Source organism: Crocuta crocuta, unplaced genomic scaffold (genome assembly GCF_008692635.1).
Source record: "Crocuta crocuta isolate KB4526 unplaced genomic scaffold, BGI_CrCroc_1.0 scaffold486, whole genome shotgun sequence".
Taxonomy (NCBI): Eukaryota; Metazoa; Chordata; class Mammalia; order Carnivora; family Hyaenidae; genus Crocuta; species Crocuta crocuta.
In genome coordinates, this window is record NW_027529794.1 from 785,984 (window position 1) to 805,088 (window position 19,105).

Consider the following 19,105-nt stretch of genomic DNA (forward strand, 5'->3'; position numbering starts at 1 on the left):
ATCATGAAGCAAATATAAGACATAAATATAACGAAAAAAAAAAACTTCTGTAAGTACATACTTTAGAAGTCAGTACAGTGCATTCGAGTTTTCTCCAAGGGTTTCTTAGCAGTGTGCTACCTTGAAATCGACAAAAATTCTGAATTGGCATGCATGGGAGCTATCACAGATTTAAAAATTCATCTTTTAAAGGATGACAACACTGCACATCTGTAGATCAAGGTGTGGCAATGTGGGTAGTCCAGACAGGAGATAAGAAAGGAAACTGTGTGTGAAAAGGGAAATTTTGTATATTACCTGATTAGCAGATAGAGTATAATAAAAACCACATGACACCACACATAAGGGTAGCACAGTTACAATTATTCTGTAATCACACCTCCTATGCATGATAATGTGTAGTGTTGAAAGTCTCCTACTCTAACACAATTACCAGTAACAGGATTGTTAAAGAGATCCTTTAACAGACTAACTATTTGACCTGTCTGTTATGTTAATTCTCAGGTCCCTAGGGAAAATCATAACTTTTCCATAGTATTTGGAAATGTCTTCCCACATAATGAAGTGCTGAGAAAGATAGAAATTTGATCAATGGTTTTAAAGGATTAAGTTGTTCCCTGTTTCTTATTGTCTACTCTGACATCCACTGGTCATTTCTTAAGTTGTAATCTTATATACATAATTGTTTTGTACAAATAAAAGCACGAAATATTTTTAAAGTGTCACAAATGTTTGGACATGGAAAGACAGATCTGAAAGTTCAGTTACTGCAGAACTGAAATTTGACCACAGTGTCTAATCATGAGCTGCGAAACTAACTAACGTGTGAGGAATCAAAAATGTTAGGGGCTAGATTGTGGAGGGAACATCTTAGAGTTTGTTAAGCCTTAAATATGCTTTGACAGTTTATTTCTAATCTTAAAGCCTTCCATATTTTTTCTCTATATTTTAATGTTTTCTCAGTCTTTACCATGATGCCTGAAGCTAAGCATGTGGCCCCTCTGTTTTATCTGATCTTTCTTACATATACTATGCTTATGGCTACTGGCACTAAATGTGAGATTTGTTTGGATTAGGTTTTCTTTCGAGAAGAACTCTGGAGGACCTATTGATTTAACTGTGCTTGAAATCAGCCCTTGTAAAAAGATTACAGGGAGACCAGTGAGCAAATGATAAGACTAAAAATGCCAGCTTATTGTCTTTTCATTTGAAGTTCTATTTTCCAAAAATTTAACTGTATACTGAACATCTACAGTCATCTGCTAACAATAAATTTAAAATAATTATCTCTGTCTTTTTTGGTGGAAAGTAATTAATATAATTTTGCCATTTCTGTTTTTCTAGCCTAAGATTCTTGAAAGACTAGAGTTGAAAAGTCCTCAGTATATGGAATTCTAGTCCAATATTTCTTTGCCTGAGTTATTCTTGGGTGTGAGGAGTTTCGAACTTCACAACTAGATCCCAAGGTCTCCTTCCTGACCTCTTGAGGAAGAAGAGGGACACAGCAAAGCAAAAATAAACACATGCCCCTGAAGGAAAGTGAGGCCCAGAACATGGGTTCAAGGTCACATAAATTGCAAATATTTTTTTCAGGAAAGCTTATCCATCTTATCCTTTTTTTATTTTCCTCATAACAATCTCAATTTGTTTTTTAAATTTTATTTAAATCCAAGTCAGTTAACATACAGTGTAATAATGATTTCAGGAGGATAACTTACATATGTCATCACTTACATATGACACACAGTACTCATCCCAGCAAGTGCCGTCCTTAATGCCCATCATCCATTTATCCCATCCCCCCCCCTAAGGCCCCTCCAGCAACCCTCAGCTTGTTCTCTGTATTTACGAGCCTCTTATGGTTTGGCTTCATCTCTGTTTTTATCTTATTTTTCCTTGCCTTCCCCTATGTTCATCTGTTTTATTTCTTACATTCCACATATAAGTGAAATCACAGGATATTTATCTGTCTCTGGCTGACTTCTTTCACTTAGCATAATACAATCTCAATTTAAAACCATTTACTTCCACTTATTTTGCTGCCTCCTCTGTTAACAGGTATTCTTCTTACAGTATATACAATGAAGGAGTTAGCTCTATGCTGTTTGAATTCTTAGAGACATATTTTTTTAATGAGGTAAAAGGAATACAACATGGAATTAACCATTAACCATTTGAAAGTGTACAATTAAGTGCCATTCAGTACATACATCGTGCTGTGCGACCATCATCTCTTTCTCATTCTAAGACATTTTCATCATCCTGAAAAGAAACCCATAACTATTAGCAAGTGCTCCCTGTTTCCCCATTCCCACAGTCCCTAGCAACCATCAATCTGCTTTCTGTCTTCATGGACTTTCTTGTTAGAAATATTTCATATCAATGGAATCATATAATGTGTGGATTTTGCACCTGGCTTCTTTCACTTAGCATAAATTCAAAGGTCATCCATAGTTTATTAGTGCTTCATAGCTTTAGTGCCAAATAATATAAGTCTACCACATTATAACATATTTAATTTAGCAATTCATCAGTTGAAGGACGTTGGGTTGTTTCTACTTTTTGGCNACATTCCACTGTATAGATAAACCAATGTAGTTCATTTGTACATGAGCAGATGGACACTTGAATTTGTTTCTAGATTTTGGCTATTGAGAGTAATCCTCCTATGAATGTTCATGTACACATATTTGTTTGAGTCCCTTATTTTAATACTTTCAGGAATATACCTTAGGGTGGACATATTAGGTCATATGGTTATTCTACATTTAAGTTTTGGACAAATCAAAAACTGTTTTTTAAGCTCTTTCTCCCCTTCTGAATATGAGTTTCTGCTGCCAAGTGGAGATAAAGGCACTAGAGAAACATGGTCGCTGACTATTGTGGCTAAAAACTTAAAAGGCCCAATGATTTTTTAAGTGACCAGTACAGTGCCAGGCATTGAGGAGGTGTTCTCAATAAATATTTCTGAAATGAATGAATAAATTAACTATTAATCAAAGGCTATAAAATTCTGATCACATTTCTTCTTTGCTTAATCTCTGTAAACAACTCTCATGTACAACTCACCAAATTAATTTTCACCCTTTTTGTTTCATGCTTCTTTGAAATGGCACATACTTCTTGATAGTGGATGGGGCAAGAAAATGTGTCTTCTAGGCCTGGCAGAACCTTAAAATGGAGCTGTATTTCCTGGTACTGAACAGCTATCTGCAATCACCTGCTTATCTCATTCTCTCACCCTGTATGCAACATACTTTCTTCTAACTGTAGTTGACCTTCTTGATTAGAAAGAAAAAGGGAGAATAAATGTGTGAGCCACATTTGGGTCATGTGTAAATCACTTCAGTTTTTCTCCTCAGGCATCACACAGGAAGCTTTTACTACAGTGAATATAACAGTTCTTAAACTATTAGAAATCTTGCTCTCAGGCTGTTGTACAGAAGTGACCTAGGATCCAGATGCTTACCTACTCTTGTACCCCACCTCCTCATTTTATAATGTAAATTCCAGGGAAAGTTGTAACAGAGTAAAATAAAATCTATATTTTGGTAGCTACCGAAAGCTACCAGGGTTCGCTGAAATTTTACCCATTCACAGATTTTTCAGAATTAGATTAATAACATTTAATAAAAACATGCTTTTCCCCCCTGCTGTATAGAAACCAAATACGCACTATGTCAGGAAACAGCTCCCATAATCAGTGGGTTTTTTTTTTTTCTGCTAACACTTCTTTAAATATTTTCTAAATGTCATAATGGCATATGCTTTATTCAGCTTTACTTTGTAGGTCAATATTTCTTGATAATAACTTTGCTTTCTCTAACTTCACAAGAAAAATACAATAAATAAAATTAACTGAGAAGAGAGTAAATAATTATTAAGGACATTTATGTCATATTTCTAATTATATGTATAAGACAAAAACTGAATCTATTCCTTAAAACTGATAGGGGTGCATATTTTTGGACTCGAGAAACTGGTGTCATTTTAAAGATATAATCCTTACTAAAAATTCAAGATCAGAGTTTCATGTAAAGAGTGATCTCTCTGAACTTAGCATATTTAGGAACTAGCTCGATTTCTGCAGACACAAAGGGGACAAAGTAGCATGCGTGTATCAAGGAAAACTATTCCTCCACCAAGAGAGATTTGGAGGCAAAGGAAATAGAAGGCAGGAATGCTCCCTGAAAAAGAGATTGAGGCTACCACCCTTGACTCAATATGTTCATACCACTAGCATGGTGCTCAAATTTGAAGGTAACATGTGAGACCTTGCTTGCTTTTTGCACAACACTCTAATTTTACTTTTTGAACTCTTTCACCAATTTTTCTCCTGGAATGGTTTGAGATCGTTTCTTTCTGTATAAATTCAGTCTATTTCCTTTTACTCTTTGCAGAGCAAAGGCATGCCATTTGATAAAAACAAAATAAAACCATTCAGCCCAACAGAGAACACTCAACATGATATAGGGACGNTAAATGAGTCAATTAACTATCACTTATTGAGCATTTAAACTTCATTCATTTAGTCAATACATATTTGTTGAACAAAGACTGTGCCTGGCCCAGCTGGGGATAAAGCAGCGAACAAGCAAAGAACTTGCTTTTACAGAGTTTATATTTTACTGAGAGGAAATGGTGGAGGGAGGAACACTATACAAAAAGCTTTATACACTACCACTTCACAGACACTAGAATGGCTATTATTAAAAAATGGAAAACAACGCATTTTTGGCCAAGATGTGGGGAAAAAAAATGGAACCCTCGTGCATTGCTAGTGGGAATATAAAATGGTGCAGCTGCTATGGAAAACCAGTTTGGCAGTTCCTCAAAAAGTTAAACACAGAGTTACCAAGTGATCTAGCAATTCCACTCCTAGCTATATACCTAAAAGAATTGAATGTTGGGACTTACACAGATACTTGTGTATAAATGCTCACAGTAGTATTACTCACAGTGCCAAAACACAGAAACAACTCAAATGTTCATCCAAACGTGAATGGATAAACAAAATGGGGTATATAAACACAGCAGAATAGTATTTGGCCTTTAAAAGGAATGACATTCTGATACCTGATGCAACATGGATGAGCCTTAAAAACATGCTAAGTGAAATAAGTCAGACACAAAAGGACTAACATTGTATAATTTCACTTAGATACCTAGAATAGGCAAATTCATACAGACAAAAGTAAATAGAAGTCTCCTGATCTGAGGGAAAGAAAGGTACTGAATTTGTTTGGAATGATAAACATTTTCTGGAAATGAATAGTGATGATGGTTGTACCACACTGTGAATGTACATAATGCCACTAACATGTATGATCAAAAATGGCTGAAATCGTAATTTTTATGTTATGTATATTTTATCATGATAAAACATTAAATTACACATTTTAAATGCATGAGTTATATGGCATGTGAATTATATCTCAATAAAGGCACTGGTTTTTAAAAAGCTTTTTACACATTCTGTGATCTCATCTTCCTCTATGTAATCACACTTAACCCTCCTATTTTAAATATCATTTCTGTTTTTCTCTACTGTGTATCTCTACCTCTGAGGTCTCTTTGAATTCTAGATTTGCATATCCAGTAGTCTATTTATTATACCTATTTGACATCTAAAATGTTACTTCAGACTTAATGTGCCCCACAAATAAATCTCGATTTTTACTCTCAAAGCTACTCTTCCCCTGGCCTTGCGTATCTCACTAATTGCCACACCATTCACTGAGCTCCTCAAGCAAAATAGCTACAATTCTTTCAGACATTACAGTCTCATCCCAATAAAACAAACATGATGACAGTGAAGGGGTACCAAAATCTCAATAATCAAGATATTATGATATGAAATATATGATATATATTCTGATATATGACATATATTATGATATATGAAATATATGATATTTCAATAGAGGCTTTAAAAAATCAAATTAATACCAAAAAAAAAAAATCCATGAGAACAATAAAGGTTTCACAGTCTTTACTGTACCACTCTCCTTTATATTTATCCTAACAATGATCACTAATTGATATTTCCTTGATTTTATTTCTGTTTATAGGTAGATATTTTGTCTTCCATACAGTGTAAATATCATGAGAGCGGGAGTTTTATCTGCCTTGTTCACCAATGTATCTCATAAATTTGTGCTCCATTTACCAGGCTCTCCTACTGGCTGACTTCAAGGTTGAATTCTTCCAAGAGAGGATCTGTAATTTCAGGTTCTGGAATTGGTTATACTACATCCTTCCTCTCTTCTTTCCTCCAGATGGAGGGGTGGCTGTGGCTTCCTGCTGTTGCTAACTCCTGGAATGCCACATTTTATGCCATTTCAGCTCTTCTACCCTATTTATAACCCATTTTGCATATTAAATTTCCCCTATTGAACTACTTGGAATGCATTGGCTTTAACCAACTCTATCCTGATCACTACAGTAGTTTAGGCAACAAATATCTGAGTGTTTACTCAACATTATACATAAATTCCTAAAAGTCTTTCATGAGGTAAAATAAAGAGGTAAACAAATTATATATTTATGTATTTGCAAACAGTACAAATAACACTGTATAAACATGGCACATTTAGTAAATTAAAGCACTTTTGCATTTCTTATCTATGAGAAAAGTCTTTTATTGATATTCTAAAACAAAAAAGAACAGAATTAAACAGTGAGTTAGTTTAATTTAAAGGCAGAATCAAACATTTTTGGGGAGAGACGTTTTTATTCTCTATGACATGCAAATTTTACAGTTGGTTTCTTATCAAGACTTTTTATGCAGTGTTAGTATCAATTCCAATCAATAATTTTTAGATTTTTCTGACTAGAAAGAAAATCCATTAACCTGAATCACCTACAATTCACTAAAAGACAAAAAATGGTTTAAATGCCAGCAAACTAATAACTTTCCTTAGCAAAAACAGTCAATTTTTAGAAAAAAAAAGTTTCAATAATCTGTATTTCCTTATAAATACAAACGTGCTTAGAATGTGATAACTATGTTAAAAATTTTTGTCAACAAAGAATGGAGGAATAAAATCCTCTACACTCTTACTGTCGGAATATAATGCCATACAGTCATGTGAGAGATAGGATTCAAAGGTTCAGAACAAACCACAAGTGGGTCTAATGTTACCCAAATATGATAAAAAAAAAAAAACACAAGAACAAGAAGAAGAGGCTTGCATGAGCAGCAGAACCCACTAATATGCTGTATGATCATGGACAAGTAACTAGTCTTCTCTGAACTTCAGTCACCTGATCATGAAATTATAAAGATACTTAATTTCCTAGCCGTGCTGTAAGAAGCAAATAGCATTCTACGGTAAACATACTTTGTGACAGACGAACAGCTACTTAACACGTGTCACTGCTGTTACTATGATGTGCAGTGATGGCTTCATCTCTTAGATGACTGTCAACCTCACTACAGCTCTTGAACTTCCTCACTTATGTCCCATGTTGTTTCACATTCCATTTGTTATTCATCATACCCCACCACTGGCTAAATATGGAATTTATACTAAGGTTACCACTTTTTAAAAGCTCATTCTCCTTTTCAGCAGCGCCTCATAAAAGAGATAAATCAGAGAGCCCTTTATATTTCATCTCCTTATCCTACTGTGGAATACAGTCTTCCTTCATTTCTGTTCTCCAGATCCAACTACTCATTTTTAGAGAAAAGTTCAATATAAATAGAATGCCCTTTCTGGGAGTGAAGTCCCATACATTTGAAATTCAGTTAAATTTGTCTCATATTATTGCCAGACGGAGTTGCAGCTGACATGAGGCATAAAGTGGAAGGTATCACTAGCTGCAGCAGCAACGAGAAAAATAAATAAATAAAACAGCACGAAGGAGGGCTTCCCCATTATTACCTTTGCTATTTTCTTGGTTTTAAATGGAAGAATCACCAATGAGATTCTAGAACTGGGTGGTTAAATACTTGCAGTTGTCAACTGCTGTGCTCATGGAACATTCATTTTGAAATTCAGTATTTTCAGAAGTATGGGTCATATGAAAAACACTTCTCCCTAGCCAGAGGATGGGTGGGATATTACACAGGAGACTTTGCAACAGTCAGCTGTCAAACCTACTTGCTGTCAATACTATAAGGTTATTTCTCATGTTCTTCTCATATGAAATGACTGTCACAAGAATTGAAAATGGCTTTATTGCATGCATGAATTCCAATTACAATATATCCTTCTTCCTTAAAAAGTCTATTATGATAATAGCCAGAAAAGGAAAATGCTTATAAAATGGAGGAGTTCAATTCCGTTATATTCAGTCTTAACAGAATGCAGGGCCTTCCCACATTATTCTTCATACACACATGAAGAAAATCATAATGATTAACTGGACATCTTTTATTTGAGTGCTTTCTTGAAGCCACAATTTATACAACAGCACTGTAATCATTCTCACTCTCAAAACCCTTCTGTTCACTAGTCTATTAAATACAACTGCAATTGACTACCTTGGTGGCTAATTTGAAAAAGCTATTACATTGTTTCTGGCTTCTGGTTTTCCTTACTAATATGGATTTATTTGGAATAAAAACTGTATGAAGCATTGCCGCCTAATTTGGCTTTGGAGTTACTGATGCCTTTATTTACCACTTATTATGTCTAAAGCATATAACATGAATAAGTCATTGATTTGAATTGTGGCTTTGGGGATGTTAGTTTCTCGTTTGTCAAATAATAGTCTACGTGATGTAAATAATAGTTTACATCCTTTCCTGAAATTCCAAAATGACATTATTGATACTATGGTTGTGCATGTTTACATTTACCTCATCCATTTAGTGAATTATTGAGAAATTTTACAGAGAGGTAGTCTTTGTTTGTGTACATGTTTGTGTACTCTGTCTACCTGTAACTTAGCTCTTTCCCTTCACTAATACAAATCTTTTAGTGGTATTGTAAACTATTCTAATTTTCTCAACACAAGCTCATCCCTTTCTGTACTATGGTCTGAATTTTCTCTCCATTATTTCTCAGAAAATGTTGTTAGTAGTGTTACCAATAATCTCCTGCCTTCCAATTATTATTTGGCTTGAGCACAATATGGCATTTAATACTGTTTATGTCCATTCATCTTGAGATTTTATTACAGGGCCTTTTCCTGGTTTTCCTTTTGTGCCTTTATTCATTCCCTCCTCTTCCCTTAAACGCCAGAATTTCCCTAGGTTTTTGTTCTCGCTATTCATTTCCTCTTGAGTGCTCTTATGTTACAAAGTGGTACTCAGAATGAAATACTGCTACCCCAATTGAGAGTTAGCAGTTGTGTCCTGGTAGTATATAAAGTAAAAAAGGAAACGTTGTGTTTTTCAAAAAAAAAATGGAAAAGTAAGTAAATTTTTAGTGAGTATATGCTAATCATCAAAATTCCCACCTATGATCCCTAGCTACCCTGAAGCCAAATCTGAGGTCAGACCCTGGTACCAGATTCTTTGTTATCCACAGAAACTGGTCCAATTAACACCCTCAACAACAATGTTTGCTGTCTGTTTCCCCAGACAATTAGCTAACAAGATAAGCTATAAAGTACTTATATCTTTGGCAATCTAAGAGGTAAAAACAGGTCTTTTATTTTAGTCTTAACTTAAAGTTCTATTATTTGTGAGACTGAATGCCTTTTCATATACTTAAGTGGTATTTGTATTTCTTCTTTTGTCATTTTGACCCTTTCTTTCCTCCTGGGTTAAAGATCTTATTTTTATTAATTTGTAGACAGCTTTTGAGACTAAAGTATGAGATGGGAAATGCTGAGAAACACTTTGCAAACAAGTAGATTAGAGCAATGGTTATGGGGTGACTCAGTCAGTTAAGCCTCCAACTTGGGCTCAGGTCATGATCTCACGGTTCTTGAGTTTGAGCCCCATTTCGGGTTCTGTGCTGACAGCTCAGAGCCTGGAGCCTGCTTTGGATTCTGTGTCTTCCGTTCTCTCTGCTCCTCCCCCACTCATGCTCTGTCTCTGTCTCTCAAAGATGAATAAATGTTGAAATAAAGAAAGGAGCATAGAAAGGGCATATAACCAGAAGTGGTCATCCCTTCTTACAAAGAGAGTGAGGTACCTTTGAGAGGAAATGTGTCCTTTGAAACCTAATGGATATGCTGACTAAAAATAAGGGGCTCTAATGAACCAAGATAGTGTCAAAGAATCAGAAGAAACCAGATTTGTGAAAAAACATATCATTTTCTAAAAACTAGTACCACCACTACCAACAATAAAAGCAAGAAAATATATGTGTGATAATAACAGCAAAGGAAGGTCTTGAAATATGAAATCAAGTAAGCCACATGATCTCCCTACCCCACCCACCTCAAAGTGTCTTCTATTGCTGGTTCAGGGAGAAAAGGACAAAAAATTAGCATGAGTTAAGCAGGTAAAACCACTGTAAAATACATCTGCACACAGGGGCACCTGGGTGGCTTGGTCGGTTAAGTGTCTACCTTTTGGATCATGATCTCACTGTTCATGGGTTTGGGCCCTGCATGGGGGCTCTGTCCTTACAGTGCTGAGACTGCTTGGGGTTCTCTCTCTCCCCCTCTCTCTGCTCCTCCCCCACTCTCTCAAAATAAATAAATAAACTGAAAAAAAAAAACCACATCTGCACACATGCATGTCCACACTTGCACACAGCAGAGGAAAAATCTTAACTCGACACCCCAATAGGAATTTTATACTTAAATAAGTAATTGCAGAATTAGAAAAACACTACGAATCATAAAATTTAAAAACATCCAAACAGAAAAGGATAAATTGCAAGAACATGTGAAAGAGGAGCTAATCAAATTCAAGAGAGAGAGAAAATGAATGAGGACTAAATTACAAGGTGCTTGTGACAGCTGAATTTTTAAATAGCCAGTGAAAGATGACCCACACTAATTCTCAGCACACTGAAATATAATGACTTATCACTCCTTTTGTTATGATATGTTATATGGCACCATAACTTAAAATAGGGAAGATGATTCCATATTCTTCAGATGGGCCCTAAAAGCATAGAGCTTTCTTCAGCTGGTAGCAAAAAAGGAAGTCTGAGATACTGGAAGCATGAAAAGGATTCAATAAGCCATCACTGGCTTGAAGATGGAGGAAAGCACCTGACAAAGAATAGGAGCAACTTTTGGGAGTGAAGAGTGGTCCCTGGCTGACAATCAGGGAGAAAATGGAAACCACGAGAATCTAAATTTGGCCAACCACTTGATGTGGATTCTTCCCTAGATCTTTCAGTTAAATGTCTGGCCCAGGCAACCTTGACTTCCAACTTGTGAGACCCTAAGCTCAGCCTGCCCTGTTTTCTGATCAACAGAACTGTAAGAAAACAAAAATGGGTGTTGTTTTTGGCCAGTAAGTTTGTGGTAATTTCCCATGTCAGCAACAGTACATTAATAGAGTTAATTTACAACAGGTATAACCACCATTAACATAGGCTTATAAATGACAGAATAGAAAAGAGAAAAAAAATACAAAAAGGTTTAGAAAGAATGTGATAGTAAAGACACAAAGAGATTATCCAGCATACTTATAAATGAAATTCCTGAAAAGAAAATAAAAGCTAATCAAAGGTAAAGAAGAAATTTTTTAAGACTCCAAAGAAAACTTTGTTGAAATAAAAACTCTGGATTTACATAATAAAATAATCCAATATATACCATGCGAAAAAGGGAAAGGATAGTCAAGTCCAAGAAATACCTTATCAAAACAATTATGCTTTAAACAAAAGCAGAAGACCCTGCATAGCCAAAGCAGACTTGAAAGACAAAAGGAACCTATGGAATGGGAGAAGATATTCACAAATGACATATCTGATAAAGGGTTAGTATCAAAAATATAAAAAGAACTTATATAAATCAACACCCAAAAACAAACAATCCAATTTACAAGTGGACACAAGAAAGGTGCCTGGGTGGCTCAATCGATTAGGTGTCCAACTTTGGTTCAGGTCATAATCTCATGGTTCATGGATTCGAGCCCCATATCAGGCTCTGTGCTGACAGTTCAGAGGCTGGAGCTGGCTTTAGATTCTGGTTCGCCCTCTTTGTCTGCCCCTGCCCTGCTCATGCTCTTTCTCTCCTTCAACAATAAACACTAAAAATATTTTTTAAAAATAAAAATAATAAAAATGGACAGACTATGAACAAACATTTCTCCAAAGAAAACATCCAGATGGCCAACAGACACATGAAACAATGCTCATTTTAGGGAGCTGCAAATCAAGACTATGATGGGGCACCTGGGTGTCTCAGCCAGTTAAGCTTCCAAGTCTTGGTTTGGGCTCAGGTCATGATCTCATGGACTTCAAGTCCCACAATGGGCTCCACACTGACCCTCTCTCTAACCCTCTCTCTGCTCCTACCTGCTGTGTGTTCCTTCTTTCTCTCTCTCTTCCTCCCTCTCTCTCTCTCTCTTTTTCTCTCTCTGCCTCTCCTTCTCAAAATACATAAATAAACTTAAAAGAGTACAATGAGATATCACTTCATACCTCTCAGAATGGCTAAAACAAAAGGCACAAGAAACAAAAGGTGGGGAGGATGTGGAGAAAGGGAAACTCTTGCACTGGTGGTGGGAATGCAAACTGGGGTAGCCACTGTGAAAACAGTATGGAGGCTCCACAAAAAGTTAAAAATAGAACTACTGTACAATCTAGTGGTTTTTTACCCCACAAATACAAAACATTACTTCAAAAAGAGACATGCACCCCTATGTTTATAGCAGCATTATTTACAATAGCCAAGATATGAAAAGAGCCTGTTTCCATCGACTGATGAATGGATAAAGATGTGGTGTATACACACACACACACACACACACACACACACACACAAACGGACTATTATTCAGCCATAGAAAAGAATGAAATATTGCCATGTGCAAAGACATGGAAATATCTAGAGTGTATCATTCTAAGTGAAATAGGTCAAAGACAGAGAAATACCCTATGATTTTACTCATATTTAGAATTTAAGACACAAAACAAAAGAGCCAGGAAAAGAAAAAGAGAGAGACAAGCCAAGAAATAAATGATTCTTTTTTTTTTCTCTAATGAGAACAAAGTGATGGTTATCAGAGGGGAGATGGGTGGGTGAATATGGGAAGTAGATGATGGGGATTAAGGAGTGCACTTGTCATGATGAGCACAGGATATGCATGGAATTGTTGAATCACCAAATTTTGCAGCTGAAAATAACACTGTATGTTAACTATCCTGTAAATAAAAAAATAAAATTTAAAAAAATAACATCCTCTGAATCTTCATAAAAAAAAGGCCAAGTNAAAAAAGAATCTCAGGAAATATTGTACATATAAATGCTTCTTACAAATAAAGAATGAAAATGTTACAATGTAAAGGATTTGGAGAGGTTTTGGTAGTGAGCATACTTAACTGAAATTCTCGTACTAAAATAAAGGCAGTATTAGGTATTATGGTTGTAAGAATAACACATAAAAGCTATTTTCTCTGATGAAGTAGAATTTACACAACTAAAAAATGCAGAGAAGGGAGAGAGGAGTACAGAGTAACCTGATTTATTAACATATAGGTGAGAACTCAAATATTTAAAGCTGACATAACAGTATNTAAGAACATAGAATAATAATAAAATAAATGGTATGCAGAGCTGTAGGATCTTTTTATATTAAGGATATCCATTTAGTCTGATTTCTAATGCAAGTGTCTTTGGTCAGTTATTTGTCATTAATTTTATTTTGATTGATATGAAGATTGGCTAGTATTTCTTTGTAATAATTATATCAAACATTTTATAAAGTCTGGACCTTTTCTATGCTGTAATTATACATATTTTAAATTTTTTCAGTATGTTCTTCTAGTACTTTTACAGTTTTATCATTGACTGATTTATTTTTACAAAAATGGTAAGATAGAAAAAAAGCTTATTTTTTTCGAACAGCTTCCTTTTTAACAAACAACACTGAGTGAAAACTTTACCTTTTCTCCACTGACATGTGATGCCCTCTTATTATATGACAAACTCCTGTATGTCTTGGGAACTATTTCCTAGGTATCCAACTGTTTACCTTATCTCCCTTGAAATTTATACACCAGTAAAAACTGTTAAATTTGATATAATATCTGGTAAGGCAAATCTCTTGCCATTACTTATTTTTTAAATAAGTTTTTATTTTAACTCCAGTATAGTTAACACACAGTGTTAAATTATTTTGAGGTGTACAATATAATAATTTAACAATCTATACATTATTCAGTGCTCATCATGATAAGAGTGCTCTTTAATTCTCATTACCTGTTTCACCTATCCCCCCAACCCATCTCCCAAACAATCTTCATTATTCTTGGGTATTTATCTATCCATAACTGCTTTTAATGGGACATCTTCATAAATAATAAATTTTCCATAAAAACACATAATTTAATGTTTTATATTAGTGAAAAAAAAACCCCACAAAATTTGCATGTCATCTTAAGATGATATACTTTTGATCATCTATCACCAATTCTCTATCAATGTTTCTAGATGCTCCTCTGTTTTTAGGGGTAGTTTCATAGAGAAGTAGAAAGAGGCTAGACTTTGCAGTCAGAGATTTGGATTTGTTCCCTCCCTCAATTGCTTATTATTTTATAACCTTCAGCCTATTACTTAAAGTGGTTGAATGTCAGGTTCATCATTTGAAAAAATGAGGGTAAAAATGCCTGCCTTGTAAAGTTCCTGGAGCATTAGATAAATTGTATTTTGAATAACTTTGAAATATGCCTGACTCTTGGTGGGAACTTTCTGGAAAATAATCTCAAATAGATTTTGACAATATCCTCATCCATAGCTCCGATAGAGGTTTCTCTCCTAACTCCACAATTGCCATGACTCGAATCCTTTTATTTGTCTGATAACTTCTATTCATCCTTTAAGAAAGCTCAACTATTATTTCCATTAGAAATACTTTTTCTCACTTCCCCATGTTTAGTACTTCCTCTCCTTTATCAGTGTGCCCACAAGTCCACAAATTGTGGTGCATTCTATTTATCTGATAACTTGTTTGCCTCACCAAGGAAACTGTTAACTCCTACATGGAAAGTCACTTGTTGCTGATCCTATTGTTTCAATCTCAGCATATGACTTCCCCTGTAATTCATTCTCAAAAGTAGCTGCTGATTGAACATACATTTTTTTATGGGTAAAAGGAGAGCACACAGAACATAATCATATTCGTAATTTTTCTTTGTTCTATGAGAAGAAATTAGGGAAAAGAATGACACCAAATCAGTTCCTAGAAATGGTTTCTGTCATTATCCCATAAACCTGCATCCACCTGACATGGCCTTCTGGCCCTACTTGCCAATAGGAAGCGCAAGCACTACAACCGGAAGTGCAGGGACAACAGGAAGTGCAGACCACTGAACACCCCTGACAGGAGGAGCGGAACGTGTAGCTCGAGGCAGCACGCAAGCGCACAGACGGCTACGTAGCCTGACCCCTCCGGAACTTCCGGCCTAGCCAAGGGCCACGACTAAAGGCCTAGTACAGAGGCTACTGCCTGAAAAGATAAAGGTATTTTCGGAGACTTCCAAGAATTCTGTGGTTTGTTTGTTTGTTGTTTTTTTGCAGGCGGGTTTCTTGGTATCATTTTTGAAGTTAGGCTGGTGGCTCCACTGTGGAGTTGGGACATTTTGCACAACTATATAGTTATATTAGAGACACTATTTTTATCCAGCTCTTCAAGGTACTTGAATTTTCCCTTCTCTTTAGGACCCCCCCTTTGCCCCACGATGCAGCGGTCTTTAGAACAAGCTTTGGAGCGTGCGGAGTATGTCATTGCGAGTGCCCAGCAGAGGCCTCCTAAAAGGAAAGGCTCGTCAAGCGGGGAAGGGTCTCTGTATGAGAAACTGTATGACCTCTATGTGGAAGAATGCGGGAAGGAGCCCGAGGCCGCGGAGGAACTAAGAAGCAACGTGAACTTGTTGGAGAAGCTCGTCAGGAGAGAGTGGTTGCCGCGCTTAGTGGTCAACCTGTACCAGGGAAAGGAGGGATATTCACTGATGCTGGAGGGCAAAAAGGGATCCTATTCGGAGACCATTCGACTGCCTTATGAACAAAAGGAGTTGCTTCAATACTTGGACGCTGAAGAACTGCCTCCCGCCCTGGTGGACCTCCTGGAAAAATGTCAGGTTAACTTTTTTCACTCTGGGTGTGTCGTAGCCCAAGTACGGGACTACCGGCAGTGCAGTCGGGAACCTCCAGGCTACGAGAGCCGGCATGTCCTCCTGCGGCCAACGATGCAGACGTTAGTCTGCGACGTGCAGTCCATGGCCAGCGATCACCCGACCTGGACCCAGGAGGACAGACTTTTGCTCGAGAGCCAGCTGATCTTAGCCACTGCCGAACCGCTGTGTCTTGATCCTTCTGTATCAGTAGCCTGCACTGCAAACAGGCTGCTCTATAACAAGCAAAAGATGAACACTCGCCCGATGAAAAGGAGCTTCCAGAGGTATTCTGCACCCTCCCTGCACCTGCAGGAGGAGCTGTCTCATTGTCCACCTCCTCCTGAGCTGAGAGTATTGACTTACAAGAAAAGCAAAGAAAGTAAAACAAGTAAGAACTGTGACTTTGTAAGTTCTAAAGTCGGGAATTATGTAGATACATGGAAACAGAGACCCTGTGACTTGGCCATACCTTCTGAAGTGGACGTGCAGAAATATGCTAAAGAGGAGAAATCTGTCGAATATGATGACTCACAACCAACAGTCTGGCCAATCTACAAGGCAAATGATAATTCTGAATTTGGATATGAAAGTGGCAATGAGTCTCCGACAACAAAGCCGGCCTTCATGCAGTCACTTAATGATCCACTTATCTCTGGTAAAAGAAGGGTACGAAAAAAAATCAGACATAAAAGACAGGAGACTCCTCCGCACTCCTCCACATGTGACCATTCAAACAGTGTTCTTCCTGGGTCAAAGACGGATGCTGGGGGGGAAGTCATTCAGTCAGAGGTCTTGGTCCAGGAGAAGGCCAAACATCTGGTCACCATGTCACACAGCTCCAGTGGCTCAGCCAGCCTTAGCCAGCTGCCTCCAGGGAAAGAAACAGAACTGCCTGAGATCGTGTCTGTTCAATCTTCAATCCTGGGGAAGGGAATCAGCCATCCATCTCCATCCATCAAACCTCTCTCAAGCTCAGGAGAGAGTAGGTCAGGTAACAGATTTACTCCATGGCAGGGAAGCAGCTCTCTTAACTCTCCATTTCCTTCTGCAGCTACTAAGCCACCAAGTCTTTCCCAGAAATTCGCTGTGGAAGTGAATCAAATTAGCACATTTCCTGTGGCTACTGTGTCCACCACAAGCTCACTACAAAGCCCCCTGGCCACCGAGGTCATAGCGAATTCCCAGAAATCCTTTGTGGAAGTGAAACAAGTTAGCGAGCTTCCTGTAACCACCCTGACTACCACCAGCTCATCACAAAGAACCCTGACCACCCCAGTCACAGTCAATTTCCAGAAACCCTCTGCAGAAGTGATTCCAGTTAGCATTCTTCCTGCAGCCACTTTGTCCACTACCAGCTCACCACAAGGAACCCTGGCCACCAAGGTCATGGGCACTTCCCAGAAATCCTCTGTGGAAGTGATTCGAGTTGCCATGCCTCCTACAACTACTTTGTCCAGTGCTAGCTCCTCACAGAGAACCTTGGCCCCCCAGGTCGTGGCCAAGTCCAGGAAATCTTCTGGGGAAGTGACTCCAGTTAGTATACTTCCTAAAGCCACCATATCTACTCCCAGCTCATCACAAAATACCCTGGCCACTCCAGTCATGGCCACTTCCCAGAAATCCACTGTGGAAGTGATTCGAGTTACCATGCCTCCTACAGCTACTTTGTCCACTACCAGCTCGTCACAGAGAACCTTGGCCACCAAGGTCAAGGCCAAGTCCCAGAAATCTGTGGAAGTGACTCCAGTTAGTATACTTCCTAAAGCTACCATATCCACTACCAGTTCATCCCAAAGAAGCCTGGACCCCCAGGTCACAGCCAGTTCTGCTGGCCCCAACATCATCAAAGTGGTGGGCCCTGTTTGTGGAGCCCAGGCTTTAGTGACAGGCTCCAGCCCTGGGCAGGGCTCTACTGCTGGGGCCACAGCTCCTACAGGAATCAATCCCAGCAATCTGCCCTTGGGATCCTGGCCACAAAATGCAGTCCCTGCTGTACTGCAGGTTCCTTCTCAAGTACATGTTCAGTTTTTGTTAAATGATGTGCCAAGTATCAGGCCAGTAACTGTGCTCCAGCTTCCACAAGGTTCAGTCCTTTTCAACACCCAGGAACAGCCTCAGCAGCAGTGGCTCTACCAATTGATTCCACAACAACTTCAACAACCCACAGCTTCCAGTCAACAGCCCGCAGCTTCTCATCCTCAGCAGCCAGTATCACAGGGTTCAAGTGCACAAGGGCCAACCAGTCAGAGAACAGCCTTATCCACTCCACAAGCTGGTATCCTTAACCTCGCTGGAGCAGGAAGTTTGCTGCAGCCCCAGGCAGCTGTGCTGTCTCCACTTGGCTGTGTGGACAGCCAGAGACAACCCGGGCAGAGCGGCCCTCAGCACACAGTGCAGCTGCCCCCTGCCTCACAGCTTCAGCCACAGCAGCAGGAACAGTTGAGAATCCTGCAGCACTCAGTGGCTGTGACAACAGGAGCCACCCAGACAGCTCAGCCACATCCATCTAATGAGCATGCAGCAAAGCAAACAAAAGGTAAAATGAACAAAGGCACACCAACCACTCCAAAATCCTAGATCTTGCATTAATTTTTTCTCTCTTTTAAACAAAACAATATTGAAGTAAAAGGTTTCTGAGTTTTTACTTCATCTTTGTCTTTGATGTCTCAGTATTTTACGCTGCTAGGTATACAAACCATACAGAAGCACAACCTTATTCTTTTTAAATAAAAACNTGAAGGATGATTGCGATCTATGACTCAATATCATTTGACAGACAATATTCTTCAAGTGCATTATTCATGTGGTGCTTATTATTTTGCAAACACTTCATAATATACAAATGCACCTGCTATCTGTCTCTTGCTCCTCTATTCCATCTTCCTCCTCTAGTCTGTCTCAATTAC

General features: G+C 37.9%; 1 protein-coding gene and 1 pseudogene across 1 annotated transcript in view; one reads left to right on the forward strand and one right to left on the reverse strand.

Annotated features, from left to right (window-relative positions):
- Positions 1–19,105, reverse strand: part of IL1RAPL1 (interleukin 1 receptor accessory protein like 1) — a 639,823-nt gene that overhangs the window by 544,010 nt on the left and 76,708 nt on the right. The gene's annotated exons all lie outside the window — the stretch shown is intronic.
- LOC144230751 (transcription factor SPT20 homolog pseudogene) lies at positions 15,765–18,776 on the forward strand (annotated as a pseudogene).